Source organism: Electrophorus electricus, chromosome 7 (assembly GCF_013358815.1).
Source record: "Electrophorus electricus isolate fEleEle1 chromosome 7, fEleEle1.pri, whole genome shotgun sequence".
NCBI lineage: Eukaryota > Metazoa > Chordata > Actinopteri > Gymnotiformes > Gymnotidae > Electrophorus > Electrophorus electricus.
In genome coordinates this window covers 27,695,847-27,706,057 of record NC_049541.1, presented here as the reverse complement: position 1 = coordinate 27,706,057, position 10,211 = coordinate 27,695,847, and the positions used below count along the sequence as shown (strand labels likewise).

Genomic DNA, 10,211 nt, shown 5'->3' with positions numbered 1-10,211 from the left:
GTGGAAGGTCAAAAGAAAGCACTGCTGGGAAGGACAATCAGAGGTGTCGCTGTGAGGAAATGCAGTGATATAAGAATAATTCCTCACTCGATCCTCTGGGAAGACTTTTCCTTCAGGCTCAGGTCCTCTACCAGAGAGTCCTGTGTGGTATCTTAGCTGTTCTTAGGATTGCACCCTTTCAAACTCTCACTGTTAGTGACGTAGGCAAGTAGTGTTAAGGACCTTGAGGGAACACACTGGAGATGCCCTGGTCAGGATTCTAAGACAGACAGATGGACGGACGGATGGACGAGTACTACTAATGCATGGGTAAATAAATGGGTATTATGATGTAAATAATGTAAAGTGCTTTGGGTTAACAGTTGAATCAGTCAATGGGTTTGTAACTTATGTAAAATAAATGTAGGAAGAGAAAGCAAAGCAAGATGGGAGATGATGTTTGTTTCAGGTGGCCAAGAGAATGACTACAGAGCTTTGTATAAATCATGAAAACTCATATCCTTTCAATCTTTTAAAAAATTGTTATACTTTATTTATATCTTACATTTGTTGATGTTTATTGTTTGTTTCATTTTAGCACTTTAAAAATCATTTTATCTCTGTTTAAGGTAGAGTTTAAAAATTTGTTTGTAATTGAATTGTGCATTAGTGCAGAGTCTCCATAATTTATTTGTTCTCATTACTATCTCAAGTTTAGTTGAATTTATGTTTCTCTGTCAGTTTGGAAATTACACATCTGTGTGACAAATGCTATATAAACGAAATCAAGTTTTGGTGGATCTAATTATTTTCTGGGAAATTATACTTCAATAGTATTGTTTCTATATTCCATGAATTTGATTATGTGCTCTTATAGGATATGCAGTTTATGACTGCAAATGACATCCCTGTCCCCTTTATTAGTTGTGGTTTAGTAGTGATATTCCTAGTCGTCCAAATTGCCACATATTAAGTTTAATAAGCATATTCATCACATGTATTGATACAATTTAAAGACTCGTTCTTATGAGTTGGTCCTCCGCGAAGCACATAGAATGGCAAAGGACTTTCCACTCAAAGCCCAGTGATGCTCAATTAGAGATCCAAACTTTTATTTTGAAACGTGTAGCGGAAATCCACGTTGGAGGCTGGTTTGACATTGCTTACTGCTGTACCAGATGCGCGGTGAAACAGTGTCCGTCGTGCTAACTTTGACGAGACTGTGGTGAAGCGAACCATTATCCAACGAAATGAACAACATACGATCAACGTGTTTACGCCTTTTTAGAACCAGAACGCTGTGTCGGTATGTCATGTTTTCTCTGCTCTTCTGTTCATGTTGGATGGCTTCGTCTTGGACCAGTGGTGAGCATGTTTGTGAACGAGCTAGTTAGCTGTGTAAAGTGTTCCTCCGTGGACGAAGACTGCTTGTTTGGACATTTAATGTAATGTTAAATGGAAACTGCCATTATGTGCATAGCCACTTGGCTCATTTACCTCCAGGCCCCGCTAGCCTAACCGTAGCGCGGTTGCTAATGTTGTTTAGCCGCTAGATAGCACTGTTGTCACTGATAACATGCAACTAGAAAATGCTTTAGAGAACACTTCAGTATTATTTATGAATTACTAATAGATGTGAAACCCGTCGTGAACCTAAACCTTCGCAACCCGTACACACACGCCTCTGTGTTTACACTGAGCTTCTGGTCTGTGTTAAATACCACTCAAGCGTTGGAGTAAAAAGCTCGACTAGTCCAGTTAACCTAGCTAACCAGGTTTGGTATTACGTGGGTAATGTTAAGGGGGTGAGGAAGAGACAAGCCGGATAATATTAGGCTTCTGCTGTGTAGGTAAGCTAGCTAGGTGTGCTAGCCAACTGTCTGTGCAGCGTTACCGTTGTGCTTCGTGATAGGCATGCTTTGTTGTAAAGATGTCGCCCTCTGGTGGCCTGTATGTGTAATTAACGCACTGACGTTAAATATTAATTGAATTTCATGCATACGTTTATACTTGAGTCGTGCACATATGACTCATATTGGGTCAATGAATTCAAATCTCCTCCATTGTTACTGTGGTTGAGTCTATGAGGTACAATCATGCCCCGTTATTTGAAACAATATCATATGTTCAATATTACACACATTACATGTTTAAGTGTTTACAGAGATAAGCAAATTGAGTGGCATTTGCAAACATGATACATTATTCTTAATATATATGTGAGTAAGGGTCAGATAGTATTGAAAAGCACTACAAGCCATTCCATAACAGACACCCTAAGTGATGGACAGGTTTCATGTGAGGCCTGCCTGTATATTTGTAATTTCCTGACAACCCAGCTGGATGTGAAGGTAGTGATGATTATTAACGTTTGCTGTATTTTTTGGTATTACAAATCACTTTTGGTATATGAAATCTTTGAATGTGGGATTAAAAATGTGTGTGTTCAATTTTCAGGACTGATTGTGCAGCTTCCAGTTGTGGTCCCCTGCGCTGTATCAGTTCCTGGGTTTTCTCTTTGGTGGATGCAGAGCAAAGAATACTGGCCCCCAGGTCAAAGGCTGTTGGAATGCTGCACTCACCTCCCTGCCATTATGAGCAGGTTCGCACTCGCAAAAGAGGCACTGAGTATCAGCCAAACAATATTAAGCGAAAGAGGACCCATGGTTGGATCAAAAGGCTCAGCACACGGGGAGGCATCGAAGTGATTCTCCGCAGAATGCTTAAAGGACGAAAATCGCTTTCTCATTGATACTGTGCAGCTGGTTATTTAAAAGCATTGGAATGAGCAATTCAGCTTTTTCATTATATCGGTGTGTAAATGGATTAGAATAAAAGTTATATAAGAATTAAGTTGCTGCTGTTATTATTGTGACTCTCAACCCCTGCACAAAAAAGTGCCTGTTTTGTATATATGCATTACCAGAAAAATGGTTAAACAGTGTCCATATTGGCCAATGTTTGCTAAATGTATTGTTAAATTAACAGTAGCCACACAGAAATTGCCCCACTTGTAATCTAGCTCCTACAGTTAAAGTTAGCCACCCAGCATCCATGGTAAGAATTGATTCAGGTTAATATATTAGGACTAAATAATTGATTTATAATTCGGTTTATTTGTCTATGTTAATCTGGGTCTAATGAAAATGCGCTTATATTTGATTCATTGCTACCACCCTCTTTGGAGGACAATTAAAAGATTATTAATAAGTATTAATTGCAAGTATGTAAGAAAGGGAAGTAATAAAAATACAAATTATGTAGTAAGTGGGGGGGGGGGGGGGAATATTTATATATATAAATAAAATTCACAATTTCTTTTTCATGTGACCTATATCTGATATTAGTCTGGACAAATCAGGCTCCTGAAATGACTTACATAGAGAACACACCCAAGGAGAATAATGCCTTAGATTCTTCCTGTTGATTACATTTACAGCCTTTAGCTGATACTTTTATCCAAAGCAACTTACAATTATGACAGTATAATATGAGTGAATTAGGGTTAAAAGCCTTGCTCAGGAGCCAAACAGTGGCAACCTGGCAGTGAGCCGGCTTGACCCAGCAACCTTCCAATTAATAGTCAAGTACCTTAACTCCTGAGCTATCACTGCTCTGCAGCAGTGTTATCAAGAATTATCAGTGATGATCAAGAATGATGCTATTAGTGTAATCCTTAACATTGCAAAGCATTGTGAAATGTAATCTTGGCATGATGCTTGACAGACTTTATACAGTGTGCTTTGGTTTGTCTCGTTAGATTATCATCTGGTTGGTTAAGGTAGGCTCTGAGTTCACTTACTTTTGTCTTATATTCTGTGAAATTCAAGGTTTGTTGTCTAAACCTAGTTGTTAGTTGCTTGGTAGCAGTAATTACTCACTACAGGTGTAGTTTCGCCCTGACCTTAGGTGTGAATTGAGGGGCGGGCTCACCACTTACTGAACTGAGTTAAATTAGGACGACTACTAATCAGCATCTGGAGAAGGTTTGGTGGTGTTCTCAAGCAGTTCATCTACAGGATGTCACAAACTCTTCTCATATTATCTCAATCCTTTATCTCATACATCCACAAATCAAGCATCTGAAATGTACTTCACAATTCCTGTCCACATCCCACAGATCTCCTCGACGCAGTCATGGATGTTGCAATCTTAGCAACCTCACTCACTCACAACGCTCAGCACCATCACATATCGTGGTGGCAGGAGGGCTCTGGAACTGCCAATCTGCAGTCCAGAAGGCCGACTTCATCTCAGCATTAGCATCCCTCCACTTCCTCCACTTCCTGGCTCTGACAGAAACATGGATCACCCCTGAGAACTCGGCGACTCTGGCTGCCCTGTCCTCTGCCTTTTCATTTACGCATTCTCTGAGGTGTTTTGGCAGAGGTGGTGGCACAGGTTTACTAATGTCTTGCGAGTGGCATTTCACTCCACTTTCCTTCTCTACACTTTCCTTCTCCTCTTTTGAATTTCATGCTATTACAGTGTCTTTCCCCACCAAACTTCTAATCATTGTCATCTACTGCCCTCCAGGTTCCCTAGATCACTTCATTGATGAGCTCGACATCCTTCTGAGTCAATTCCCCACTGAAGGAAATCCACTCATTTTCCTTGGTGACTTCAACCTTCCATCAGACAATCTGCATTCCTTCTGCATCCTTCTGCTGTTGACAGCATTTGATCTCACCCTCAACCACTCTCCTCCAACTCACAAAGCAGGCAATGTTCTGGACCTGATCTTCACCCGTACCACCACAACATCGGACATCGCAGTCACCCCCCTCCACCTCTCAGACCATCACTTTCTATCCTTCGTGCTCTCTCTCTCCCTTCCTTCTCTTTAGATCCAGTCCTCTCCAACATGTTCCTTCTGCCTTGGTCGCAATCTGCACTCCATAACTCCCTCTTCCATTACTTGTACTATTTTTGTTCACCCTTCCTCACCCTGACTCTCTATCCTTTCTCTTTTGATAGTTACAAATACTTTCATTTCTACACTCTCCTCATCAATGAATCTTCTGTGCCCTCTCTCCTCTAGACCCGCTAAGTCCCCCACACCTGCCCCCTGGCTAACAGAAGCACTTTGCTGCCACAGGAGAGAACTAAGGACTGCAGAGAGGTGGTGGAGGAAATCCTACGTAGATTCAGGCCTCAGATCATACAAGTCTCTCCTTTCCAAGTTCTCACTGGAAGTAACATCTGCAAAGTCATCCTACTACAGAGAGAAATTTGAATCATCATCTGATCCACGCAAGCTCTTCACTATTTTTTCTTCTCTCCTTAATGCTCCCCCTCTGTCCTCATCTCTTGCTCTGGAGGATTTTATCACCTTCTTTGAGGAGAAGGTGGCAGCAATCCACCAGTCCTTTTCCTCTGTTCCCACCCCTCCAACCAGTGTGCATTCCCCAACATCCAACACTTTGACTTCTTTTTCTCCTGTCTCCACAGATGAAATTCTTCAATTCCTGAGTTCCAGCAATCCGACTACATGTCCGCTGGATCCAATTCCTTCTGCTCTATTCTAGACAATTGCAAGGGATCTGCTTCCTTTCATCTCTATCAACAACAACTCATCATCTGGATACGTGCCTACTTATCAACTATAGACCGGTATCACTTCTCTCTTTCCTCTCAAAAGCCCTTGAACGAGCAGTTTATAATCAATTGTCTCTTTCTCACCCAGGACCAGCTGCATGATCCCAATCAGTCTTGCTACAAACCAGCACATACTACAGAAACAGCCCTCATAGTGGTGACTGAGAAACTTCATGCTGCTAAAGCTGCCAAACAGTCATCTGTTTTGATCCTTCTAGACCTTTCAGCAGCCTTTGACACAGTGAACCAAAACATTCTTCTCTCTGTTCTTTCCAGGCTTGGTGTGACTTGCTCTGCTTGGAGATGGTTTCAGTCCTGTCTGGATGGACGGTCCAATCGGGTGACCTGGAGAGGATCCACATCCAAACCATGTAGACTCTCCACTGGTGTTCTACAAGGCTCAGTATTGGGCTCCCTTCTCTTCTCTTTGTATACTTGTTCTCTTGGTGATATAATATCTTCTCATGGTTCTCCTACCACTGCTATGCCGATGACACTCAATTATTTCTTTCTTTTCCGCCCTCTGACACGCAGGTCTCCAGATGTATCTCGGCATGCATGACTGACATTGCGTCATGGATGACAGCCCACCACTTGAAGCTCAACCCCAGTAAAACCAAGCTTCTGTTCATCCCAGGTACTCCCAACCCTTACCACGACCTCAATCTTTCCTTTGAGAACTCCGTGGTATCACCATCCGATGCTGTCCGTAGCCTGGGCAGGACTTGGTACAACCAGTTGTCATTCTCAACTCATGTTTCAAATCTAACCCGGTCTTGCAGATTCCTCCTTTTGTAACATACAAAGGATTTGACCCTTTCTTTTACAGGAAGCTACCCATGTGCTTGTGCAGTCTCTTGTGATCTCAAAGCTAGACTACTGCAACACGCTACTTGCTGGTCTTCCTCTAAGAGCCAGCAAACCTCTACAACTTCACCAGAATGCAGCAGCACGACTTGGCCTTCAGTCTTCGGAAGTTCACACATATTGCTGCGCTCCATTCATTTCTTTGTATAATCCATAAAATCACAAAGCACTTGGGAATGGAATCTTGCCAAGATTGATGATAGACAGGATTCAGTAATACTGATTATTGGTCTGATATTTGAACAGAAAATTAATAAAAATGCTTGTTTTCAAGCAATGGTGGTTCAGTATGTATGATAAAGTCATCATAGTTTCCAGTATTCGAAGGGAAAATTGGGGAAAAAAAGCTTGTTTTCAAGCATTAGTGCTTAATTATGCATGATAAAGCCATCATAGTTTCCATAATTGCAACGGAAAATTGCACAAAATGCTTGTTTTCAAGCATGGGTGGTTCAGTGGTAGAATTCTCACCTACCACCTGGGAAACCCGGGTCCGGTTCTTGGCCAATGCACTCAATGAGTGCTTTTGCTTTAGTAGTTGTTTAAAGCCTTTCCATCACCTTTCAGAACCTTCACTCTAAAAATGCCTTTTGACTGTCTTGACGTTTCAATTTTTCTTAGTGTTTGAGCAGTGAAAATGTATTTTTCTTTGGCATTCATTATTAAAAGCATAGTGTAGGTATGATAAATCCATCGCAGTTTCCAGTATTTGAACGGAAAATTAATAAAAATGCTTGTTTTCAAGCAATGGTTGTTCAGTATGTATCATAAAGTCATCATAGTTTCCAGGATTCGAACGGAAAATTGGGGGAAAAAATGCTTGTTTTCAAGCAGTAGTGTTTAATTATGCATGACAAAGCCATCATAGTTTCCAAAATTGCAACGGAAAATTGCACAAAATGCTTATTTTTAAGCATTGGTGTTTCAGTGGTAGAATTCTCGCCTGCCGCGTGGGACACCAGGTTCTGATTCCAAGCCAATGCGTTCAATGACTCCTTTTGCTTTGGTAGTTGTTTAAAGCCTTTCCATCACCTTTCAGAACCTTCACTCTAAAAATGCCTTTTGACTTTCTTGACGTTTCAATTTTTCTTAGTGTTTGTCTAATGGTTGTTCTAATCATTTCGAAAAGATTCCAATTATGGCCAATCTGAAATTTTGGTTGGGTAATGGAATGATTTATAGGTTACTGTGATGCAAATCTGTCAGTGCTGAGAGCCCTCCTTCTGATGGACCATATCAATCATAGCAAACATCGGTCATGGAAGAGTTTTCTCAAGTTCTTGCAAAATGGTTTCTTCCTGTTGGTGATGAAGACACCTCTTCTTTGTGTAACCCCTAAAATTACAAATCACTTGGGAATGGAATCATGCCAAGCTCGATGACAGACAGGATTCAGTAATACTCATTATTGGTCTGATCTTTGACATATTGTGAAGATGAAGGCAGGAAGTGTGACAATAAGGATTAGATCCAAAGCACTGAAAATGTCTTTTTCATTGGCATTCATTATTAAAAGCGTAGTGTATGTACGATAAATCCATCATAGTTTCCAGTATATTAACAGAAAATTAATAAAAATGCTTCTTTTCAAGCAATGGTGGTTCAGTATGTATGATAAAGTCATCATAGTTTCCAGTATTCGAACGGAAAAAAAGGGTAAAAAAAAATGCTTTTTTTCAAGCATTAGTGTTTAATTATGCATGACAAAGCCATCATAGTTTCCAGAATGGCAACGGAAAATTGCACAAAATGCTTATTTTCAAGCATTGGTGGTTCAGTGGTAGAATTCTCTCCTGCCATGCGGGAGATCCGGGTCCGATTCCCGGCCAATGCATTGAATGGCTTCTTTTGTTTTGGTAGTTGTTTAAAGCCTTTCCGTCACCTTTCAGAACCTTCACTCTAAAAATGCCTTTTGACTTTCTTGACGTTTCAATTTTTCTTAGTGTTTGTCTAATTGCTTTTCTATGCATATGGAAAAGATTCCACTTATGGCCCATCTGAAATTTTGGTTGGGTAAGAAAATGATTTATAGGTTAATGTGATGCAAGTCTCTCAGTGCTGAGAGCCCTCCTTCTGATGCACAATATCATTCATAGCAAACATCGGTCATGGAAGAGTTTTCTCAAGTTCTTGCAAAATGGATTCTTCCTGTTGGTGATGAAGACACCTGTTCTTTGTGTAACCCCTAAAATTACAAAGCACTTGGGAATGGAATCGCGCCAAGCTCGATGACAGACAGGATTCAGTAATACTCATTATTGGTCTGATCTTTGAAACATTGTGAAGATGAAGGCAAGAAGTGTGACAATAAGGATTAGGTCCAAAGCACTGAAAATGTCTTTTTCATTGGCATTCATTATTAAAAGCGTAGTGTATGTACGATAAATCCATCATAGTTTCCAGTATATTAACAGAAAATTAATAAAAATGCTTCTTTTCAAGCAATGGTGGTTCAGTATGTATGATAAAGTCATCATAGTTTCCAGTATTCGAACGGAAAAAAAGGGTAAAAAAAAATGCTTTTTTTCAAGCATTAGTGTTTAATTATGCATGACAAAGCCATCATAGTTTCCAGAATGGCAACGGAAAATTGCACAAAATGCTTGTTTTCATGCATTGGTGGTTCAGTGGTAGAATTCTCGCCTGCCACGCGGGAGACCCGGGTCCGATTCCCGGCCAATGCATTCAATGGCTTCTTTTGTTTTGGTAGTTGTTTAAAGCCTTTCCGTCACCTTTCAGAACCTTCACTCTAAAAATGCCTTTTGGCTTTCTTGACGTTTCAATTTTTCTTAGTGTTTGTGTAATTGTTTTTCTATGCATATGGAAAAGATTCCACTTATGGCCCATCTGAAATTTTGGTTGGGTAAGAAAATGATTTATAGGTTACTGTGATGCAAGTCTCTCAGTGCTGAGAGCCCTCCTTCTGATGCACAATATCATTCATAGCAAACATCGGTCATGGAAGAGTTTTCTCAAGTTCTTGCAAAATGGTTTCTTCCTGTTGGTGATGAAGACACCTCTTCTTTGTGTAACCCCTAAAATTACAAAGCACTAGGGAATGGAATCGTGCCAAGCTCGATGACAGACAGGATTCAGTAATACTCATTATTGGTCTGATCTTTGACATATTGTGAAGATGAAGGCAGAAAGTGTGACAATAAGGATTAGATCCAAAGCACTGAAAATGTCTTTTTCATTGGCATTCATTATTAAAAGCGTAGTGTATGTACGATAAATCCATCATAGTTTCCAGTATATTAACAGAAAATTAATAAAAATGCTTCTTTTCAAGCAATGGTGGTTCAGTATGTATGATAAAGTCATCATAGTTTCCAGTATTCGAACGGAAAAAAAGGGTAAAAAAAAAGCTTCTTTTCAAGCATTAGTGTTTAATTATGCATGACAAAGCCATCATAGTTTCCAGAATGGCAACGGAAAATTGCACAAAATGCTTTTTTTTAATGCATTGGTGGTTCAGTGGTAGAATTCTCGCCTGCCACGCGGGAGACCCGGGTCCGATTCCCGGCCAATGCATTCAATGACTCCTTTTGTTTTGGTAGTTGTTTAAAGCCTTTCCGTCACCTTTCAGAACCTTCACTCTAAAAATGCCTTTTGGCTTTCTTGACGTTTCAATTTTTCTTAGTGTTTGTGTAATTGTTTTTCTATGCATATGGAAAAGATTCCACTTATGGCCCATCTGAAATTTTGGTTGGGTAAGAAAATGATTTATAGGTTACTGTGATGCAAGTCTGTCAGTGCTGAGAGCC

The 10,211-nt window shown here is 40.2% G+C and overlaps 2 non-coding genes across 2 annotated transcripts; both read left to right on the top strand.

The window, feature by feature from the left end:
- Positions 1 to 9,057: 9,057 nt before the first annotated feature.
- On the top strand, positions 9,058 to 9,128 carry trnag-gcc. The gene has a single exon. It is a non-coding gene; the product is annotated as a tRNA-Gly (tRNA).
- Positions 9,129 to 9,907: 779 nt separating this feature from the next.
- On the top strand, positions 9,908 to 9,978 carry trnag-gcc. Its single transcript has one exon. It is a non-coding gene; the product is annotated as a tRNA-Gly (tRNA).
- Positions 9,979 to 10,211: the final 233 nt, after the last annotated feature.